Here is a 23,341-nt window from a genome sequence, read left to right as displayed (position 1 = left end):
CACAGAACCTGTGTCAACAAACCAGTGAATACAGCAGGTACCCAAAGGGGAGCACTGTGCTCCCACTCAAAGGATTTTGGACGCAAGACATTTATTCCACAGCTATATTTGGTTAAAATTGGTCAAAGGATTCAAAAGACTATTCTCAGAAACCAAGAGCGTAATCATACATCTCACATTCTGTTTTGAGATCACGAACTCTGCTCTATTCACTTCATGTCTCCCTTTGTAAACATATGAATATCCACTCCCTTTAGCAACAGCTCTACACCTTCGTAAGTTGCTACAGATGTTAGTTGATAAATGAGTCTCTGGTAACCATCCAACTTGCTCAGTTAAGCTAATGTGCAGTTAATGCTCACAGTAGATCAGTCGAGTGTCTCCATGAAACAAGCATTGTGTCAATCTGATTTCCACCATTAAGTTCATGTAAGTTTCCAAAGACTACTCTTCCTATACAGAAGGAGAGTGCAAGAAGGAAGAGTATTTGTTTTTCAGATTACATTCACCCTTTTCTCTTCTACTTTTCCAACTGTTGAGTTCCTTAGATAATCCTGAAGAGTCCCATAATTTTGATTCCTTATCTAGAGAATAATGAAAGCTAAGCAGACTGCTTCTAGATAGTACATTGACCTCTAGCAGAGAGACATCCTTTACATACGTATAGGAAAGACTCAACCAGGAATAAAGAAATCTCATTCCTGCTCATCTATTGTAAATCATGAACTTGAGTACCATTTGGGGTCTCAGCCCCAACAGAGATGTGGGCAAAGCTTGGAGACTCCAACAAAGGGCTGCCAAGACAGTCAGGGGCCTAGAGCGCCTGACCTGCTAAGGGACGCTGAGGAAACTGAGATTGCTCAGTCTGACAGAGGAGGCCAAAGGCAAATCTAATCTGTGCTGAAAGATACCTGATGGAAGTAGCAGAGGTGAGAGAACCAAACTCAGCAGTTATATTGGCTCTGCACATTCAGACTGGACACCAGGAGGGTAGCACAACACTTGAACCGGCTGCCAGAGAGAGGGCGGTGGAGTCTACCCTTGCCGATTTTAAATGCTCAGTTACACAAAGTTGTAAGTGACCTAAACTAGTGTTGGCAACAGTCCTGCTTTGAGGGGGAGGCTGGACTAAGATGACCTCCAGATGGTCCCATCCAAGCAACATCTGCAGTTCTCTGAACTGGAACTCTACATTATGCTTTCTTTCAAATACTAGCATCTCTGACATAAAAAGGAAGAAACCTCAAATACAGTGCTTTTAAGAAAAGTGGCAAGATATTCTGGTGGCACACATGGGATTTTAATTCTTGAAGAAGGAAGCGCAAACAGTACTTCCTCACAAATAGAAAAGAATCTACATTGAGGCTAGGGCTGTATGTATTACAAGAAAATCTGAAAATTCACCTGATTTGAAGAATGAGCACTTCACCAATGCCCAGAAAGCAGTTTAAGCACAGCTACTAAATATACAACATAAATTGCTTCATGTAGTTGTCAAATACGAAAGTATTGAAGTTTTGCTTTATGTTACACAATTTTTTAGTTTTGTCAGAAGTCTTAAATTATCATCTTCAAAAAAGAAAGCTAAAGCAATTAGACTAAAACATTGTGAATCTATTTTTATGTATATGAAAAGCTTTATACGTTTCTGAAAAAATAAAATAGCTTGCTTTGTTGTCAAGGCACCTCCAGCAGCCCTCTCCGGGTCAAGGACCTCTTCTCAGCCTTATCACATTAATCTACTGGCACTTAGCACTCCCACACATGCCTTAAAACAATACATATCCTCTGCATCTGAACATACCATTACCAAGTGTTGCTGTCCCTCATGCCCACTGTGACCTTCTCACCAGGTCCCCCTATGTCTGTTCACATCTGGACCTAGTCAGCAGCAGCAGAGTCTAAGCTTGCTTTCAAACTGTGGGGAGGCAGCCGGACATCAACCTTAACAACATATAAACAGAACACAAACACAGGAAGCTGGGACAACACACTTCATTCTTGAATTTCTGTTTTATTTAACCCATATGCTTCAGATACTAACTCTTTCAGTTGAACTGAACCACATCCTAAAGAAAATTTAACATCAGTTAATTTACAATGGCTTCTAATCTATTCCAGAAAGCAAGAAAACAAGACAGTTCCCCAAAAGCTCACTGAGAACAGATGGGACCCTACACAAGTCTTACAGTTACATTTCTTATGAATAACTGTCCCATGCCTCTGCCCTAAAACCGCCATCCCCTAGTTTCAGCCCGACCATAGAGCTACATGTTCATTCCAGAGATGTGACAAAATGGGCAAAACAAAAACCTGAAGAACAGTAATAAGGAGGGAAGGGAACTGCCACTTCTCAAGTCTTTACAGAATTCACAGGACTTGAAAAGGACAGTTGGCAAGTCCCATCTAGATTTGTTCTGAATATTTGTGCAGCTTCGTCAATTTAAACTCTGGCTAAAGTGCCTAACAAGACACACCTAAATTAAAGGCACAAGAAAATGTACTTAGTTTTTTAACAGCTAACACATATTTTAAAAATGAAAATAGGATGTATATCTACCCAAATGCAAAAGTACAACTGAAATTGATGTTAAACTCAAAACCTTTACAAGCACTACAATTCAATGCAAGTAAGCATCACCTCCAAATAAAACTAATTCAAACTAGAGCAGCTCCAAGTTCACCGTACTGCTGCACTACAAGTTTTATCGGCTTACAGAAGCAACCAGCTAAGTAGGAATACATAAAGACTGATTTAGTTATTAAAAGAAGCATTTAAAAAAGTGCTTGAAGAACTGTGATTTATTCTGAGATAGATCAATACTGGAAGATCCAGCACATAATTATATTTCCTTTACAACTTTTTCAGGGTGGAGCAAAGACTCCAGCCAAACCAAAACTGTAATGCTCAATTCTACCAACACTTGGAGTTTCATAGAGATTCTGCTTTCATTTTAAGCACAATATTGCTCAACCAGAAACACTCTTCTCAGAATGCCAGCAGCAGACATATCTCCTACTCCACTACTGATAAGCTGATACAGTCAGCAAGACATTTGTCTGACTTGACCTTAGTTCCAAACACTCCAGGCTCTCCTGTGCACTGATTTTACTCCCAAGCACAGACTCCACAGGAACTTGAGATTTAGTTGTTGGGGGTTTTTTTACCCTTCTATTTCCTACATCCAGAATAACAGCGGTCAGCTGTGGAACAGCAGTAACAGCCTGGCCTACAGAGGCTGGGAGAGCTTCAGGATGTCTGTTTTGGGGTGCACTACCAACTGCTACTTAAAAAGGATAAAAAAACAACAGGGGATAAAAAAAAAGAAGAGCAAGTACAAGGATCAAGGAGGAAGAGTGCAAGCTTGAGCTCCAGAGAACAAAGCAGCATTACATGTGCAGAAAAACAAGACCAAGAAAAACACCAGTGAAGAACAAGTTTCTTACCATTGAATGCTCTCAATGTTTAAATGCTGATAAGATTTCAAAAGATCCATTAGACACATATACTGACATTAGTTAAACCTCTTTACAAGCCTGAAGAAGATTCTACATCCTAAACCATCAAAAATCTGGCTTCATTTTTTTCTCTCCCTCCCACCCTTCCCTCATCTCTCAGGGAGAACAAAGGCTTCATGGTGCAGAAAATCTACAACAATATTCTGTAACTTTCAGTTTAAGTTTTCTAGCTGAACACTTCAGTCACATGCAATGAGAGATAATACTAACATGGTTTGACAGTATTACTTGGGAAATTGAAGGATTTATACAGCATAAAGATTTAAGAGCTACTACACATAAACACACAGGGAAGAATCAAACACTAGTTAATCAGATAACTTTCAAAAACAGAAGTACAGTTTACATAAACTTTATTAATTTCTTCTCACATTAGCTTTTGTAGGCCATGTCATATAATTGTAATGTTATTTTAGTCGGAAAGATAAGAGCTGAGTTGTATTTTGAGTAAGCTGAAAGTTATCATATGATCTAATTTCTAGTCACATCTGTACAGTAGAAAGACAAAGGTAAAAGAAGGTAGTTGTAAAACCAGGGTGAGAACAAATCCATGATAGGGGCTAGACAGAATGACTGACTTTCCCGTAACATCTTACTATGGTTGCACTGTTAACGATGCTATTATAGGGCAGCAGACCTAAACACATGGGTGATAGATCATCTAAAGCCCAAGGGTTTTTAAGAGCCTTTTATACATGCAATAAACAAAGGGTAAAATTTGTCACAGCCAACTTTTTCTTCAAAGAATCTGATCATTTTACTCAAACAGCAGAGAGACTATTTAAAATGTGTAATCAATCCATTTTATCTAGCAGACCACCTCAGTTCAGCACATCTGCATTCTTATTTTTCCAAGGCGATGACTAGAGTCAGAGTAGAACCTGTTCATGGCCAGCCTGTTACAACAATGCAGACTACAAGCAGCCGTTCTTCTCTTGCACTGTGTACTGTTGTCTCATGGCTCACCTGAGACGAGAAAACAGTCTCTTCCAGACCCAAAGCAAAGCAATTACTGTACACTCTCCAAAATGTTCATTGCTTCCACAAAATATAACTTCACTTTGCTTGTGTAAAGTGATTCACAACATACGTGAAATGAGACTGGACTCTGCAGTGTCTGCACAAGTCTGGTCATGCAGTAAGTCACTGCCAACAGCAGATTGACTTCTTACTCATCCCAAGGCCACATGGAGACTTCCAGTGTTCAGAGCCATCTTAAAAGGGTGAAAAGATCCTTGGAAAGGTTGTATTTTCAATGGCTGCATCGTATCAGATGATGTTAAGCAAAAACCAAATAATAACAATCGCGAATTATTATTTAGCCATCCAATTAGAAGGTATGGTTATGAATGCGTATTTATTATAGTTAATCATATTTAAATATGAAGTCAGCATCAGAAATCCAACTTATAGCCCGATTATAAAACACTGCAGGAGTTCCAATTACCTCATTGCCAGCTCTAGTTTTAGAAACGTTACTGCTGAGTGGAGGCTTTTTCCCCCCATACTTCCTATTCCTGAAGTCTCTCGTCCTTCTTTGCCAGAACAAATAGCTCCAAACTTTGCCACTCAGAGGATAACAGTTTAAAAAAATAATCTTCTGCTACATCACAGAAGAACCACAGTATTCCTTATCTAAGCATCAGAATCCAAGCACTTCATACTGCAAATAACTTAAATTCAGATGATTTACTGAGAGAAAAATCCGTAGGATCATCACTTCCTCTGTCTGTCCACATGTAGCTGGAATATCAGAAAAGTAAAGCAAGTACATCTCCAATTAAAACTACATTGCTTCTGAAGCTGTCAGAGGAAATTCAGATTCTCTCCTGACAGCAGCATTTGCATCCATCAAGTTGGAGCAGAAGCATATTATTCAACATTCTTGACTGCAAAAATCAGATTTGACTTTTTCCCTATAAGTAATTCATTAGACAAAGGTCTTTGTGACTTCAGCAAAATTGCAAGCCAAACTTAATGGGATGAAGGTTTTCCTGTCAGACCAGAACATATATACCAGAGACAAGCCAACTGCTTTTATTTTTACTTCTTGCCAGTAAAAACAAAGAAACACTAGAGACCAAAATAAAGACTTGTAGGAAAAATTTCCAGAGTTCCACTGCATTTCCAAGCCACTTAAGGAAAGAAGGGAGAGATGTAAAGCTTAGTTTCATGCTTAGTTTATTTGGATCTTTGTGGCAAATGCTAGCAAAGCTATTAATACTCAAACCTTAGTAACAGCTGCCAAACATCTGCAAAAATGTATTTTTAAAAAACACAAGTGTTCAATTCTATATTCTACTCTTGTTTATAAGCGCATTAGGATGGGGCATATACAAGACATCTCATGTATATAAAATCCTCCTGTTCTCTGGAATTTAAGCCCTTATTCACACAGGAAAGGTATATACCCAACCCTGCAGACAAAAGCAAAAAAGGCTCCATGCTGAATTCTATCTCCCTTCAAATACATGAAACAAATTTTGCATAAGCAATAAACAAGCTTTTCAGATCACTCAAGGGAAAGCAAAACCCCACAATGAGATGACTACAATTAGTTGTGCTATCCACCCCTAGATAACTAAAATCAGTAACTGTGGTACAGGTACCAGAGGGAAGGTTTTACTATCCAGCCCTTCATTACAGGTATTAAGCATCTACAGATTAGGACAGTTCATTTTATTCCGAATTAGCATTCTTAATGATGGTATCAGTTGCCATTTAAAATAATACCATTAATATACAGAACTCTGCAAAATTAACGTTAATTTTTATGTTATAGATCTCACATAAGAAAATACAAACCACTCAGATCACAAAAAATAAGTATTGAAATAAATCTTGAGAACTTATAATTTTCATTAATCACTCTACGGTATGGCACTGGCTTTTGAAATTTTCCCATTAAAATCTCCTCTGAACTTCCAGTTACTATAGGCAATTTACTCTACCTCTTCACCTGCTCCGTCATTGGAAAATTTCTCTAGGATCTGATGACGTTATATTTCACAAGACAGTTTTCCAACAGCTATTTTTACATTAACACGGCAAAAGGACTACCCCATAAAAAAACCCCACCACCATCAACTATGTAACAGACAAACCCACAGCTGAAGCACAGACACTTCTCTAAAACCACAGTGATTATAAATCATCCAAGACTTTACCAGATCCTGATAGCTTCCCCATCAGTAAGTAAACTGCTTCTTTCCTTTAAAATCAAAGTTCAGTTCCTCTGATCATTTATGTCAGTAAGACTCAATCATTTCACTGTTTGTGGAATGCAACCATAAAAGTGTCACAAGCAAAGCAGTTTATTAAAAAATGTAAATGAAGAGACTGAAGTTTTTCATGGTGTTTGTCCAGCTCTAACATTTACCAGCATCACACAAGTGAAACAAGAAACAGTATTAATTAATGCTTGAGGACTACTTTGATTTAAAATACCAAGCAAGTATTCTGAACTAAAGATAACTCTGAATGTCAGGGAATCCTTGTTGTGACTGGCCAGGGAAATGAAAGGTTACATATTTGAAAATAAAATAATTGAGGAGTGGATACACCTGCCAAGATTGAAAAGTTGTTTTAAAGCTATTTTAGCACTTTTGCTCTCTCTCAAAGCCTTACTCATCACAGAAGTTGTCAGAGAAGTACAGCATATACTTCTAGCTCACTTCGATTCTGGGAGAGGAAACTCTTGCTGCTGTCAGAGGAATACAGATTGGAATTTCTCATGTACAAAACAAGTAATAACTGACCATTTTACAGAATATGGGGTTGAATACTTTGGATGTGAGAATATACTGAAAAAGGGATTGAGTATGTACTTGAATGACTCACCACAGGCTTCATGACCCAACACAAAAGAATCTACTCTGACCTCAAGAGCCACAAAGACAGCATGGAACTGGGTATTTTAAATGCACTGATATGTGTACAGGGACAAAGGTTAGAGGAAATCAAGTGTGGGAAGAGTCAGTGATTCTCACACAAAACAGGCAACTAATTCTGCTCTTTTTCCAGAAAAGACCTTTCTTTAGAAAAAAATATGACACTCCAGCTTCCATACATTTTTGCTCTCATTTTCTTGCTGCTGGACACTATTCCAACATAAAACAAATTAGTTTGATCAGAAGCCTGTCCTTTAGAAGAAATCACGATTTTTAGATACCCTTAGTTGTATAAAATACAGGCATATAAACGTTTACTTTGATCTGCTATTTCTTACCCTTTAGAAGATCAACAGAACTGATAGTAGCAAATTCTTTCTAATAGCAACAGTGAATATCGGGATTTGACTGTTTGTTTCTAATCTATTCTTGAAGCTCTCTGGTAATAGATTAATATGTATCAGAAACAAAAGTTTGGACATATGCATGAAGCACACCAAAATCCCTTTGCAGCCAAGGCTCTTCTAGCAGTCTTTAATTTGGTACTGTTTCACACACATTGTATCATTGACATCATAGGATCAGAATTGTATAGAGCTCAAAAACAGACTTATGGAAAAATGAGTAAGGAAAACCAGCACAAAAGAACAGACAGGAGGTTCAAGCAAGTATCAAGATATCAGTGGACACCGCTTACAACACCTTGTCTGGATTCATGAAAAGAAAAGAAACAAATAGAAATGACAGCATGATCCTGGCAAAGCATCATCTCTCCTGGAGCAGCAGACAGATCCTTTGACCAGTGCTATCAAGACTTACAAGTAGTCTGAGGGCCCCAGATAAAATGTGTAAAGATAAATACTATTGAGAAAGACTATACTCAAAACATGAATAGAAATTTTAGGAATATTTGAAAAGACTGAAACTATATGCTCTTACTAGGCACATACCAGCACTCCCCTCTCACCACCACAAGGGAAAGCGCACAGAAATTTTTAAATCATACAAGAACCCAGATACTTCCATGGCTCCATAAAATAATTAGCTTCTACAAACAGGAGAATGCAGACAAGTTAGAATAAAGCTTCCAAAGGCAACAGGAAATGATGCTGTTTAGCATCATGAATGGAAACCAGGGAAAAAACCAATAATGGCATAAACCTACTGGAGTAGCCTGACTGCTCTCTGGTTTTAAGCACTAAATCAGACATCCAGAGATCTGTGTGAGGTATGTGAAGAGGCAGGTAGAGAGCACATGTCTGGAACACTTATGTTGTACATAATGAAAATACTTAATTTTGCAGCTGAAGTCAGAATGAAAAGAAAGAAGCCATGCCAGCAGCATGCCTAAATATCCAAGGCTGAGTGCTCAAAACAATAGGTAAACATTTGTAGTATTTCATCTGTTCCCCAAGCCACTTCCAGTAGCCCAAACAAATTGCCATGAGGACAGTAGATAACTTCTTTCCACTGTCTTCCTTGCCAATGCTGCAGTCTCTACTTTGTGCCTATCCTGTCATATCATAGGCAAGATATCAAAAGAAGCTGGAGGAAAACAGTGACCAAGAGCAGAGCATTGCTGCCTAGAGCTTGGAGCCAAACAGCAAACAAGAACCTGGGAAAAGTGTGGCTAAGATCTATAATAATCTGCTCTTCCAACCTCTCTTCCACAGCTGCTTCTCAGATGCTGGAAACAAGGAATATACATATACATATACAATAAATTTAGTCCTAAAAGATAATTTAAATCTTTTCAAATAGGCCGAAGACTGAACAGACACGAAGACTGAGGTACTGCATGTAACAGTCTCAAATACTTAAGTCTAAAAGGATTCCTAATTCATGTTTAGTTAAAAATGTTCTGAAAGATATTTGGCATTCAGGTTTGAGTATTTACCGTATTTAGCAGACAGCAAAGATTTATACTGCTTTTACATTTCCTTTTGATGATTTAATTTCTATATATATTTGTTAAGTAAATATGGTTCCTCTGAGCTAAAGCATAAATATTAACCCAACACCCCTATATATGGGTAAAGACACATAGCTGGTTTTATGAAGGTCATATAGGAAATCTCTAAGAGCTAAGAATACAACCAAACTTCAGAAATGGTCTTTAAAATGCTACCAGTCTTAACTCTTATTTTGGACATCTCAACTCTTAGTCAGTCCTTAGTTTCTACAAGTTGTTGTGAGAATCTGACTTGAGTATACATTATGCAATTCTTACTGCAAAGAGAAATAAGAACTAAAGTCTGCGTGATCCTTGACAAAAGGTCAGTAACACTCTGGTTTACACAGTACTAAGTAGTGGGAAAATGGGAAAATATTTGTATTTTCAGAAGGGCTACAAAATAGATTTCACCTCAGTATGACCTCATAATCCAAAATTCATTGACTTGAACAGAAACAGACAAAGCAAACTGGTGGAAAACAAGAGTTTAGGCAATACTCTGCCTTTTTTGATTTGTGGAGCCTAAATATTTTACAACAGAAGTGCAAGCACAGTGCTGCAAATTCAGGAAACTCACTTTCCTTGGTTACCTTTTGCAGCCAGTTAAAAGCGAGTACACTGGTTACCTGAGGATCCACTACCACATTTAATCCTAAAAGTTCTCAGGGGCTTTTCAATTAAGACAACTGTCTTTTCAGTCACCAGCACTCCCTTTTCTTTTATAAAAAGGGCCCTCTGAAAAGGCACTCATCTGTATTTTGCTGCTCCCACATCTCCAGAACAAAGGAAAAAAAGCATGACATTGCTTTTTAAACATTGTATTTTTAAAAGCAGAAAGCATTCAGCTTCTATGAAAACTTTAACAATCATATTTGAGCTTACAGACTTCCTGACATAAAACATTTATTACAGTAACGAAAGCTTGGCTTTCCTGGTCTATAACAGTCTCCCAAAGAGCTAATTCCCACCCTGGAACTGTTTCCTGACCTCTAGGAAGGGTCACCTATGTATAACTGTAGACAAAATATGCCCACGGCATTCCAAAGGTCCGTGGTAAACTCACTAAAAAGAATCCAGCAGGTTCAGTTCACATCTCAACTGATCTTTGTTTTTCATGATAAAATATCCACTCCAGAAGAACTTAAGTAACTCTTAAGTAAAACTGTAAGTAACCCTGCCATAAGTAGCACACACAGATTCCTCAGCAATGAGTACACAGTTTTCAAAACAGGCTAGTTGCCTCTCCTATGGCTTCCTGGTAAGTAACAGCAGTGAGTAAACCTCCAAGAGCAGGCTGTAATGTGTAAAATAGAGTCCTGAGAGACCACAGAGGACTACTGCACCAGACACTACTTAATATCTCCCATCCGCAGCATAATATGCCTAGGTCTTGGAGTTTAGCATATAAAAGACAAATAAAAGGAGAAGGCTATTATTTGAAACTATAAGTAATCAAGCTCATTAGGGAAGACTGTTCAAAATTTCAGCTTGTAAAAATTGTAGGTTTTGGACAACTGAAGTATATTTCATTTACAGCTAACAGTTCAGTTAAGAAGCAGAAACATTCATCCACTTAATAATGATATTTTCTTCTACTCAAGTATCCATGTCTTAATCACCATGAACTTGTCTGTATCCCTATCCAAAATGCCCTTCTCAGTAGCATTTCCTAACATCACCTGATAATCACACATTTTATACATAAACATTTTCTAACCGTAGAAAAAAAAATCCGCAGATTCCAACTAGTTTTGCTGACTAAGATCCACCCAGCAAAGCATAACGAGCGAGGAATGTGTCTAGTCACCACGTTTTCTTTGTGGGCTGTTTCTGCCCAGTTGTGGAGGAAAAGAAAGGAAACAATACGAGAAAAGTTCACGTTTTCTGCTAGACTGAATTAATCCCACTTCCAAAAAATCAAGAAAATACATCTCCTGTATTTTCATTCACATTTAAAGACTGGAAGACTGCTTTAGACTAGAAGGGACTGCTGAAGGTCATCTGGCCCCAACACCCACTCAAAACAAAACAAAGGTCATCTTTTATGGCAGAAACTACCATGGCAGACTGTCTGCCTCAAAGCTTCTGGTCAAACAGAAGTAAACCAGCAAACACCCTCACTGCTTTTTTGTGTGTGTTAGGAAGGCTACCAACAGCTGAAGAAATAAGCACCGTTTATCCTCAGAACAGACAGTGATGAATAGAAGACAGGACATAAAAGCAGCTGAAAAAATTCCTTACAATGGCCACAGGAACAGATGAGCATCAGACAACACCTCTCCCAGTCCTGACAAACCTTGAGGGGCAGAAGACAATTCTTTTCTCTACTGCCAGAACAAAGATGGTACGTTTTCACTTTATTCATCTATTAAACTACAGAAATCCATCGAGAACAACCTTAGCATGGAATTCAGGATCTTCTCTCCAATTACTGAACCTACAGCTGGACTTCCAATCTTATAATGCTCCTACACAAGGATTCCCTCACCCTTTGTATTAAGCTCAAATTTACTCTCAATGCTGAATACAACAAGCAGTATTTACTCCAATTCAAACCATATCAACAAATTGTAAAAAACAAATGCAAGGTGTCATTTCAGAGGAGTTGTTAGGTTCACTACATAGAACCAAACTTTCAGTGATTTCAAGTAGATTTAATTCAGTAGCAGGTTTAAGTAGGTTTTTTCTTCAAATGAAAAGCTTTGCTCGGGGCTGCTGTTCTTGCCACTCCACTAATTAGTCCACTTGTTCAATCTATTCTGTCCTTCAAGTGGAGCAGACAACATAATGAACTGCATACACTTTCACAGGATTATAGGGACAGAAAACCAAGGGACCCAGAAGATACTGTAACATTAAGCTCTTCATTGGGTATAAGCAAAAGATAAGTTCTAATTTCTAGCCTTAGAGAGGATGTACTATTATTTGCTTGACAATAGGGGTTTAAATCTGAAAAGAAATGGAGTCTCTACCATATCAAAAATTGAAGAGACAGTTTGTGCCAAAGTTAGATTAAGATTCAAAAGTAACACTCATGCCACCAGTAGCATGCAACCATCTTCAGAGATCTGCAAGCCCTACCTGAATAACCAAATATTCCCTCCTTACTACAAGCATGGCAGTTCAGACTTAAGAGTGACTGCTGCCACAAGTGAGGATGGGAGCTATTATGTTTGAAGGTAGGTCTACCTGCATGAGAACGTTCACAAAAATCAGATGCAGAGACAAGTGAAAGTTTCTGGAGAACTCACTGGAAGAAAGAACTCAGGGAATATTCAGGTCTCTTGATTCCTTCAAGAATCAGCTGCTTGACCATACTGTAACCTCAAAGTGGTTATTTAATTCTAAAATGTGTGCTAGAGACATGTTAGCTTCAGTTAGTGAATGCAGAGACATCACTTACAGAGACAAATTCATTTTTACAATGAGAACTGGCACCTGATGACTTAATTTCTCACTGGCTTTAATAATTAGATTTACAAACCTCTCTGCATCCTCTCATCAATACAATTTATTTCAACTCCATTACCTTCTTCTCACATGGCACCATCTCCTTATGGGTTTCAACAAGCCTCCCATAGTTTCTGAATTTCTCAACAGCAGTTACAAATCATGGTTTGTCACTATAGTATAACACCAATACACTTGCAACCCCTTCTCTATGTTCAACATCCAAAAAGCAACTGATTTTTCAACTATTTCACCGATTTCTCATTTCTTCAAATAAATTGCCATTCTAATTCCTTGTCAGCTTTTGCTGATGTACTGTCTAGCTTCTTTGGGGTGATTACTTCGCCTTTCCTTTATCTTTTAAGCACTAAGTTATTTAACAGTAGAAAATCACAGCAAATACCAGGTAACTTGTCTCTCTAATGTGCAAAAAATTCCAATTGCTCAATTTCTGTATTTTTAATTGCAATGGTATACAAATATATCCACAGTAGTGATATGCTAGCAAGCAAGTTCAGAAGCAGACATGCTTACAAGTCTCAGAAATGGAGGTATGACAGATACATTTACTATTATAAACTGACAACTCATGTGAGGAAAATTTATCTGCGTACAACAGACTAGTGTACCTTTTCCATGATAACTTTCAGTTAATATATTACTGCAAGGCTGCATTATCACAATCCTGCCTCTTCACTTACCCCAAGTCTTCTATTGGTCAGTCACTGATCCACATTCACACAAGCTGGAAGGAAAAAACCCAACCATGCAATAGAGCTATAGACCAGTAAGTTCCTACCTTTACATAGCATTATTTAAAGGTCTCCATAAAAAGTCAATTATAGACGTTTATCTGACAAACATTACTGACCTCAGACTTAAGAATAAACAATTATGCATCAATAAAGAAAAAATGTTTCTCTAAACATAATTCCCAGAAGTCTGTAATATAAAGACACTGAGATAAAAGCTCAAGTTCAATTTTTTTTTTTAAAATTTCTAGCCTTTACCATGCATTTGAAATCTCCTGTCTTCCCACTCTTCCTCACTGTAAAAATTTGAACCCTTTGTGTGTGTTTATCTGTACATCAGTACTTACAATACTCTGCCACATAACAGCAATGAAAGAACATAAACTTTAGGAACACGCTGGAAAGCTTCTTGTAATCTGTTACTTCCTGCATGCTTTGCAAACCCTTCTGATAAATGTCTTTTCTGTAATTCAGTTGGGAAATACTTTGTTGAAATGGCATTGGAACAAAAATGTATGTTTTTACAACTGGCAATAAAATTATGCAAGTAACTTACCTAAAAAAACCCCCAAACATTTAAAGCACTTTCCTATAGAGAAAATGCAAGTAAGCCATATATAATGGAGTTCACATATTCTCATGCTTGTAATGAATTTTAATATTGTCTTAAACCTTACAAAAACTTAACAGAAAAGGTTTCTCAAGTAAGGAAAATATCTTTGATACTAGGATGATTTTCATATCACTACGTGCTCAAAACAGTTCACAAAGTGAATTGCAGTTATTAATTCTATAGCTTTTTATATCCAAATGTAAACAGATGAACAATCAAACCAAATCTTATGTCAAGACAAAACCCACTTTGATTAGTCTAATAAAAATACTTGCAAGATTTTTGTACTTTCAAGAAAGTTTCCTGGGCTAAAACTAAAAAAGCTCATTTCCTGTCTGTAAAGCTGTAGTTTACCCACATACAGGGGCTAGAGGGGATGATTGTGATCACCCAGACTGACCCATTTAGCACTGGCCACCTAATCTTTGTTAAAAAATGAAACACAAAGGGCAATTCAAATCTACATAATGGTTACCCAGCCGTGTTTTAAAGACTGACAGGAAGAGAAGCATCACTGCATCAGCTATCCCACATGGTAGTTATGCACACAGTAAATTTGCACAACTTCCTATTGTAGCAGTCACTTAAGATTCTTGTTACATTTTCCCAGGCTAGACCCTCTAAGCTAAGAACCTGTATCAACAAATTCTGATTAAGTTGTTATTTGATAAATGTATCCTTTCAAGAAGTTAAAACAAATACAGCACCTGCATTCATTTTTAGAACCAAAAATATGCCTTTAACTCATTTTCAGACTGATTTTTCCAGTGTGCTAGCAACCCCTTCTGAATTCCAAAAGTAGCTGTAGCAGCATCAGCTGCAGAAGACACGTCTGACTATCCCACCTGTTAAGACTCCTCTGTTCTCATACTCAAGGCTTAGCCACTCAGAGCTTCACTAAATGCTCATGTTCACAGCTGGATTATCCAGTCACCTCCAAAACCTCTTCATGTCACCACTTCCAAGGAGGCCTTTCCCAGCCCATACTTGTCCTGAGGTATATTAGTTTAAATGTGACCAAACATAAAGTCTGGTTAGCTTGAGCACAGTCTCTAAAACAAAAAACCTGAACTAGGTTGGTTAATAAACCACAACTACTGAAAAAGCAGTTGTCACATTACCTCTCCCCAAGTAACCAAGAAGTTTCAAATTGATGTAATTTTGTTCAAAGACATAAAATTTTAGAAAGCAGGCTGAAACATGCACTATTTATGACTTTCAATTGACATTTAAAAGGCCAGGGATCAAACTAATACAATTCAGAAGGTTTTTTTCTGCCTTTTTCCTATACTCAGAGCTTAAAAACATATGATTTATGCTTCCACGTTTCCATTAAGTGTTTGGTGTTAGTGAACAGTTTACAGAATCCTGATAATGTCACACAATGATTTATACATTACTGTCAACTGGTGAAGCAGAACGGGAAACTGGCAAAATACTGGTGGCATAAATTGAGCATTAGACAGATATAATTTTCCAGCCTCTTTCTCAAGCTTTGCATATTTTGCTACAACCTAAATTTAAGGATAGGTTACCGAGTAGCAGCTTGGTGCCGCTGAGAGGGGAAGGTCTTGCTCCCTTCCCCTTTCTCACCTGGTTATGGCACTCTCCACAGCTTACTGGACTTCTCACAGAGCTGTTCAAACTCCCTAACTCTTCCCTTTGGGAGAACAGGAGGGAAGAGGGGAAGCTGGGTATCTTCCCGCAGCTCTCACATGTAGCTTGAAAGGACTCAGAGGGCTCAAATAAATACCAGAGCTTATTAAAAAAAGAATGTGTATGGAAACTCCCACTTCCACGGGTGGTAAACCACCGTATTAAACTCCATGAGCCACACCAAATCACTGAAGATAAAACTTTTTTGACTCATTCTGCTAGTAGCCACTTGTAGTTGTCAGATGACATGGTCATCTGCTGGCAATGAAGATAAGCCAAATGCTAGAAGATGCAGACAATAGCTCTCCACTGCCTAAGGCTATAGTTTTATGGCAGCCTAAGCCAATTTAACTACTAACTACTCATATAGCATCATCTTCAGCCTGGCACCTCTTCACTGGACAAGTCAGTGTTTCAGCATGCTAAAGAAACAGGATTGCTTAGTTAATTTATCAAAGTAGTTTATGTCAGATTACAGGGTGAAATGACTGAGGAAAGGATCCAACAAGCATTGCAGCTAGCCGAAGAAAAAGGGATGCAAGTAGCACAGCAGAGTTAGTGACTTACATTTCTATCACCCTATAGCCTGAGATTCAGCTCTCACTAAAATTCTAGAAATTAAGAACGTTTGAAACTATTCCAGTAACTGAGGGTCCCAAAAGAGTCAAAACTGAGAGGAACAATGATTACCAGAAAAAGTTAGGATTATATCGACTTGACATTTTCAGGTAGTTTGAGGTTTTTTTCCAGTCTAAACCTAAACATTTATTCTCCTGATGAAAGCTGAGATTCTTTCTCGTAAGTCTGGAAACAGAACTTGAATTCCACAAATTCTGACTCATTTGTTCTAACAAAGGATACTTATTACACTGGCTCGTCATATCTTATATGAATTGCAGCAAATGGACTTTCTTATCGTAAACTCAGCAGAAGAGTAGTTGAAGTCTACTCTGCCATGCTTTCCACATATTGAAATAGTGAGGATTTAGTCAAATACTGGTTATCTCAATTTCATTTCATCAGTAGCATGAGCCACGTGTGATGCCAGCTAAAGCATACTGCAAGTAAACTGCACCCCAAGCCAAAACTCTGCTCCAGAAGACTTTAGCATGGTTACCTATGACAGTAACTGCCTAGAAGTCAGGACTGAGAAAACCTACTATGGCATGTTTTTTATGCAACTACACTGCTGACCAGGCACACATGAAGAATATCTTTTTCCCATGGTTACTATTCGATTTTGCATTTGCAAAGTTTAAACTCCAACAGAAACAATGCATCTTCTAATGTTACACTGCCTCTGCTAAATTTTCCAAATTTCTCCCAGTTTATCACTGCTTTGGTACTCTGTTTTGAATCACAAAACTCCAGCTCCTGTTTTAGAGTCTTCCTTTGTTGAGACAATCACAACCATTCAGATCCAAGCAGCAAGAACTAACATAAAACCCGCTCATTAGGAAATACATCCTGAAAGAGAAAGAAGAGCATTCTAATATGCCTCTGTAGTTCAGGACTTTTGGAGTCTGAAAATTTGCTCATCTGCTCTAGAAATCCTATGGAATATCTCATTACTCACAAGTTCTAACAGGATGCTTGTGTATTTGAAGATATGGTAGCTATAAATGGAATATCTTTATTCAATAAACCTTAAATTTTTTATCCTTTGGGTATCAGAAGATGTCTTTGTCAATGCATTGGGTAAGTGAAATACAAAGAAGATTATGCTTATTCTTAAAGCAAGCTGTAGAGAAGTGGGACATGAGAGGAGCACTGTACCAAGGGAGAAAGTTTAGAAGGCCAGTAAAAACAATGCAAACAAACCCTCAGAACTACAACATACACCAAGCTTTTTTCTTACCTTTGGGTACCATTTATCCTGTACTGGGAACATTCCCCTCCGCCCCCCAGTCTTCTTGGCAGAAATGTGATGTTAGCGAACTCCAGATTTAAAAGTGTGAAAGAAGATTCACAGTTTACTGTTTTCAGTGCTTTGCTTGGTGTTGATCCGTTTTCTCTGTTGTACAGTCTCATACTATTACCAGAACTTGTTTTGCCACAGCTCTCCGCTGCTTTTCCAACTATGCAGACTGACACTTGCCATATATTGTCAGGCACGCCATATTTTGAACACTAACTCCATTACATTAGAAATTCAACCTTCAGTTGATATGATTCAGCCTAATTATGGCCCAAGAGTTATGAGCCTGAGATTATTTTTTAGCCTGTCCTTACACAGGTGACAAAGACAAGCCATTGTTAAAAAAAAAGGTTAATTTGCAATACTGATGTTTTGTCAATTACTAGTTTTCAGCAAACAATACTCCAAAGTTAGAAAACAGCACACCATCTTATTCAAGGCTTTGAAACAGCAACCAAGAGAATTCAAATAAAAACAAACTGTTTCTTTCTTAACAAGCACAAAAAAAAAAAAAATCACAAAAAACACTAATTCATGTAATTCCACTTACCTGAAATAAAAGGAACTACAGAATAGACACAGTTAAATCAGACCTGCTTTAACCACCATTTGGTTAAGACTGTCTGAGAACCCATCCAACTAAAGCAAGCAACCGTACTGCAGGCTTACATACATATATAGATCCCACCATAATAATACAAAATATTCCTTAGTCATCCATTAAGGTTGTTTTTTAAAAATCCCCAAATCTCTCTCATTCCCTGCAGTTGCTGTTACATCTACCACATCCAGGGGACAAACCAGGTAACAGTTGCACCATCTGAGTAGCTAGTTACCCAGGGCAGCTTAACTTATCATCACAGGGGATTGTCCTATTCCACAAACCACGCATCTGTTTCTCTTAAGCCAGAGATGGTGCACAGAAATGCAGCAAGCTGTTAAGGGGGCTAAAGTGGAAGCCCAGCAATGCTCCTTCCTGACAGTAACATCCCCGGACCTACTGCATAATCAGGTAAGCATCGGGACAAAGAAAAGGAACATAACTGGCCTTTCAGCAACTGTTTACTGTATCAGCATGGATCCAGAGCAGCTAAGGTCAAGTATCCCCTCCATTTTGTACATCATACAGTTTTATGTTATAGCTAAACCACAGGCCTTACCACTTCCCCATCTTATTGCTCACAGTCTTCTTCACAACCAGTCACACTCGCCATCCTCACACATACACTAGCATTCATGCAAACTGTTTGGTTTTCAACTTGTCCTAGTCCTTGAACTAGTTTACCAGCTAGATAAAAAAGTTTTAATCTCAAACTCTTCAAAACAGTTTGCCAAAACCAGACATGAATGCTAGCATCAGAGGACAACAGCAGTGAAGACTCACTGGCCCAAGCTCCTTCAGAATTACACCCCCAAGCAGAAAGCACAAGTCATATATACCACCACTTAAAGTCCTAGTAAGTTCTATAGATGACAAATATTTTGAAGGGCAATTAATAATGCTTTGTTGATAGTTTCTTTTGGCTGCAAACAATCCCTCAGACACCACTGTATAAAGCTATGAATTTATCTTTTCATATTTGAACACAACAATAAAACAAAAGCATACTTTCCCCTGGTAATTCACTAAATTGCCAAGAAATCATGTGTTCTGCACTAGTTAACGGAAGAAAAAGAAGGAAAAAGCATTCAGAAATAAATTCCGTCAGTCTTAAGTCTCTTGATTTCAATTAATGACCGACATTTTCACTATCCTCATTCTCTTATGTGCTTCACACACGTTTATTACCAGTAACAAAACTTTATGTCAAGACTAGTCTACAAGACTAGTCTGTTTTCAATTGCTTACCATCTGACCTATCCCACTGGCAATAACACTGGCAGTGCATGTACAAGCCCAGATCCAGTTGTTTTGCCCTCAGAACTCAGTGACCAGCATCAGACTACACAGAGTAAGAACTAATGGCTGTCATCTCAGCTAAGGGCTGCGCTACTGACACTGCTGGAGCAGGAACAAGCAGTTCTGTAGTCAGACAACAACACAACATGGCCAACACTGCAGATCTTGCCAATGGAGGCTGAGCTACATTACTAATAAAAGTTTCAGTTACCACTTGCACTGTATATTTCAAATAGACACCAACTAGCCTTAGCAGCTTTCATGAACAAATCCACTGGGGAAGGTAAGAGTGGTTTCTGAAAACAAACTGTTCGTAGAAAATTCATACCTAGTGAATACTGAGTGTTGAAGTGTTTTTATTCACAACTCTTCATGTCTTAAAAAGAACTGAAGTTTAACAATTCCCATGAATGCAAGAAATATTCCCTCTTTCTAAGGGAAATCATGGAAGTAAAAACACAAAAAAGCTTAAAGGAATGCAGAAAGCAACCTAATTTGGGGAGCTCTCCAAAGCCAATCAAGTTATAGGCAGAAAAACTTAGGGTCTTTCCTAAGTATTAGGGTACACAAGCAACTAGCAAAAAGAACAAAGCCACCCTTTCTTCATTCACCTACTGTCCTTGAAATAGTACATGCATGTTCCCTTGAGCTACCCTTCTCTCTCAGATCATTATCAGAAGAGTATTCCCATTATTGTAAGTGCAGCATCTTCACTTGAGCTCTAACAGTTTTTCCACAGCACATGCCACAACACTCAAAAAACCCAGCACAGCTCTGTACGCTCTTCAGTAACAGTGAGTGAGAGTACTTCAGTTTTTCAGCCACAGCCTGGAGAGGGCAGGAGGTACAATCAGAATTCAGAAACCTGTATCAGCTTGTGAAACATGCTCTAAATTTGCCTGCAACCTTTGTCCCAGTCAGTGGCAAACTTGAGAAAAATCTCATCCAAGAACTGGCCCTAAAACAAATCCTGTTTAATCAAAGAGAAACACTTACTATAAAAGACTAAGCTTGCTTTGGCAGGTGAGGAGGTATACCTTGATAATTTGTCACACCTTGATATTAAGTGACCCTTTATTCAAATACATTGTGAACAGATGCACTAACAAAGAAAGCTTACAAAGTTCATTTGAACACATTAATTGACAGCTTTCTCAAATCCTGTGCTCTGATACCAAGAATAACTTTATGATGCAGGTACAAAGCAAAAACACAGCTCACATGCACTGCTTTCATTCAGAAGTCTAGGAGCAGCAGGGAAATCAGCACGTCTACTCAGTTCTCTGCACAGTCTCTGACCGTCACACGCAGAAAGCCTGGACTTGTTGAGGGAAGATGTCCTGCAAGAACAGAAGATGGGAGACAGTAAGAATCTCTCCCCTCTTGGTTGCTTTATTTCAAAGTACTAGAATTTGTTACAGTCATCTCCTAACAGTCAGGTACACACAGAAGAGTTGAACCCTATTCTCAGGTGCTAAAGAAACATCACTGTAAGAAACATGATTCTTTTCTCCCTTCGCCGAGCCACAAATGGTGAATCTGTCATGTTACCCTCTGTGTACCACATCATGAACAACCAAAGGAAAAAAATATTCAATTTGCAATGAAGACAGGGAGGTCAGATCACACAATCTACACTTCTTCTATTATGAAAACTTCTAGTATCCTATACAAAAGCTAACTTGAGAATTCTAAGACTCATCAGAATACTCTGCTTTTGCCACCATTTCTAAGCCTTGATCTCCTTAGAATTAGTAATCCAACTTCTGTATCGAGACATGCCAGGTTTCTAAGAACAGAAAAAAATGTAATCACTTTCCCTCAATTTCCTCTAAAGTGACTCTAAAGTTACAGTATTCGCCAGTGACTGGTATAGTTCTAGAAATGCTGAATATCTCATCCCTTCTAACAAGCATATAACATTAAGTGTGTGAGGGAAAAAAAAAAAAAAAAAGAACCAAACCAGCATTTCTCTAATATCTTCAAATACCAGATAGGTAGTGCCCTACACATGTGGCCTGGCTTTAAAAAAACACCAACAGGTCATGAAAAGAAATTCTTCGTTTTCAACAGCTGATTATGTTTTAAGAATAATCACTTCAGAATAACAGACATAAACGTGCTAGAGCATAGTTCCTCCAAATTATTGTGCCCAGATCTGTCACTATGTGGCCTTAGCCAAGCTTAGTCCACCTACACAACTCACTTTGCACAGAAAAGAATTATGTTTTCAAACATCTAACGAGACTTTACCTGCTGAAAAAGGCATTAACTGTAAAGCAGTGAGAAAGTTTCCCCTACAGTGGCATTAGCACTGACATGACTCAGCTTCTATTTGCTTAGAACAGTCCTAACCAAATTCTGAAACTTAAAAGTCCTAGAACAGTGGTCTCTAAAGCAGGTTACACATGCAAGACAATCCACTGAGGTGTGGGAAGAAAACATTTTTTGTCATATAAATAATATTTTTGAAGTGTTTATTTCATCTTTATCTTATCCTAATTTCCATTTTTGAGTATGGTTTATAATATATCAGTACAGTAGTACCTGTACATCGTTGATAAATCAATAAATATGCATATATTGGGGTGCATGGTAAAAAGGGTTTTGTACTGATAGGCACACACAACCAAAAAAAAAGGGAGGTCACTTTTCTAGAAAGCAGAAGCTCTCTTTCTCTGTGAACAGGATTTTCCTTTTTTCTAGTGAGTAAAAAAGAGCATTTACATTTGTCTTGCTTTCCCTCAATTTTCCTAGATGCCACTAAATTCACAACGTTACACCAATCTCACTCACAAGATGGTTTTGGGGTTCCTGCTTTAGAATATCTCCAACAGGCAGCTGCACATCTAGGAGCCCCTAACTCCCTTCAAAGGGTCCAACACCGTGACAATACTAAACAGCTTTACTTCGCTCCAGGAAGCGAGGGCCAGGCCGGTTTAACTCTAGTGCTGGTATTTCAGGGGACCTGAATGAATGGCGCCTCACAAGGCACGTGGCTCCAGTGTTTTCAATTCTAGGGCTGGGGCTTTTTTAGCAACCTTAACGATAAGAAACTAAAGTTCCTGAGGAAGAGACAACTGAATGTGAAAACTTCTTACTAGTGATAAATGACCTCCTCGACCTTAAGTGGATATACTGAAACAATAAATAAACAGAACTAAGGAGTCATCAAATACTATTCTCTCTTATCTCTTTGCAGAAACCGAAGGAAGGGATAAGGGTTATGAGGAAGAACACAGAAAGCCAAGTGCCTAGACCCTCACCCAGCTCTTCCCCCTCACCCAAGGCGAGCTCTGGCGCTTCCCCTCAGCCTCCCTCACCACCGGGCCACAGCAAACGGGCAGCCGGCCGGCAAGCGCGGGGCGGGCGGGAGACCAGCAGCGAAGCCCGCCAGGCCTGGCCGCCGGGAAGGCCGGCCCCAGGCCGCTGGGGGGCCGCTCCCCGCCTCGCCACTGCCCACCGCGGCGGGAGAGGGGCGACCCCCTGGCCCGGGCAAGGAAAGGAGAGGAGAGGGGCCCGCAGCCGCGGCCCTCCCTACTGACCTGCCGGAGGCGGCTCTCCGCAGGGCCGGGGGTCTCCCGCCGGAGCCCGCTCCCCTCAGCCCGCGCAGCCGCCGTCGCCTCCTTCACGCGCACGGTCGCGTTACCGCTCCCCCAGCCCACGCGGATCTCTCCGCCCCCGCCTCC

General features: G+C 38.9%; 2 protein-coding genes across 4 annotated transcripts in view; one reads left to right on the top strand and one right to left on the bottom strand.

Annotated features, from left to right (window-relative positions):
• The window catches only part of TSPAN3 (tetraspanin 3), a 378,683-nt gene that overhangs the window by 183,310 nt on the left and 172,032 nt on the right, over positions 1-23,341 (top strand). The window lies entirely within an intron of this gene.
• HMG20A (high mobility group 20A) overlaps positions 1-23,341 on the bottom strand; it is a 45,550-nt gene that overhangs the window by 22,039 nt on the left and 170 nt on the right. Inside the window, exons 1-2 of one of the 3 annotated variants that reach the window (XM_074917347.1) lie at positions 23,198-23,334; positions 20,874-20,992 (exon numbers count right to left, since the gene is read on the bottom strand). The gene's annotated coding sequence lies outside the window, so the exon portion shown is untranslated. Of the gene's footprint in view, positions 1-20,873; positions 20,993-23,197; positions 23,335-23,341 lie in introns of those variants that run through there. The other 2 variants (XM_074917345.1, XM_074917346.1) reach the window with 2 other exon arrangements.

Source organism: Athene noctua, chromosome 13 (genome assembly GCF_965140245.1).
Source record: "Athene noctua chromosome 13, bAthNoc1.hap1.1, whole genome shotgun sequence".
Classification (NCBI taxonomy): Eukaryota; Metazoa; Chordata; class Aves; order Strigiformes; family Strigidae; genus Athene; species Athene noctua.
Note: the sequence above shows the minus strand (reverse complement) of the source record. Positions and strands in the feature narration are given on the sequence as shown.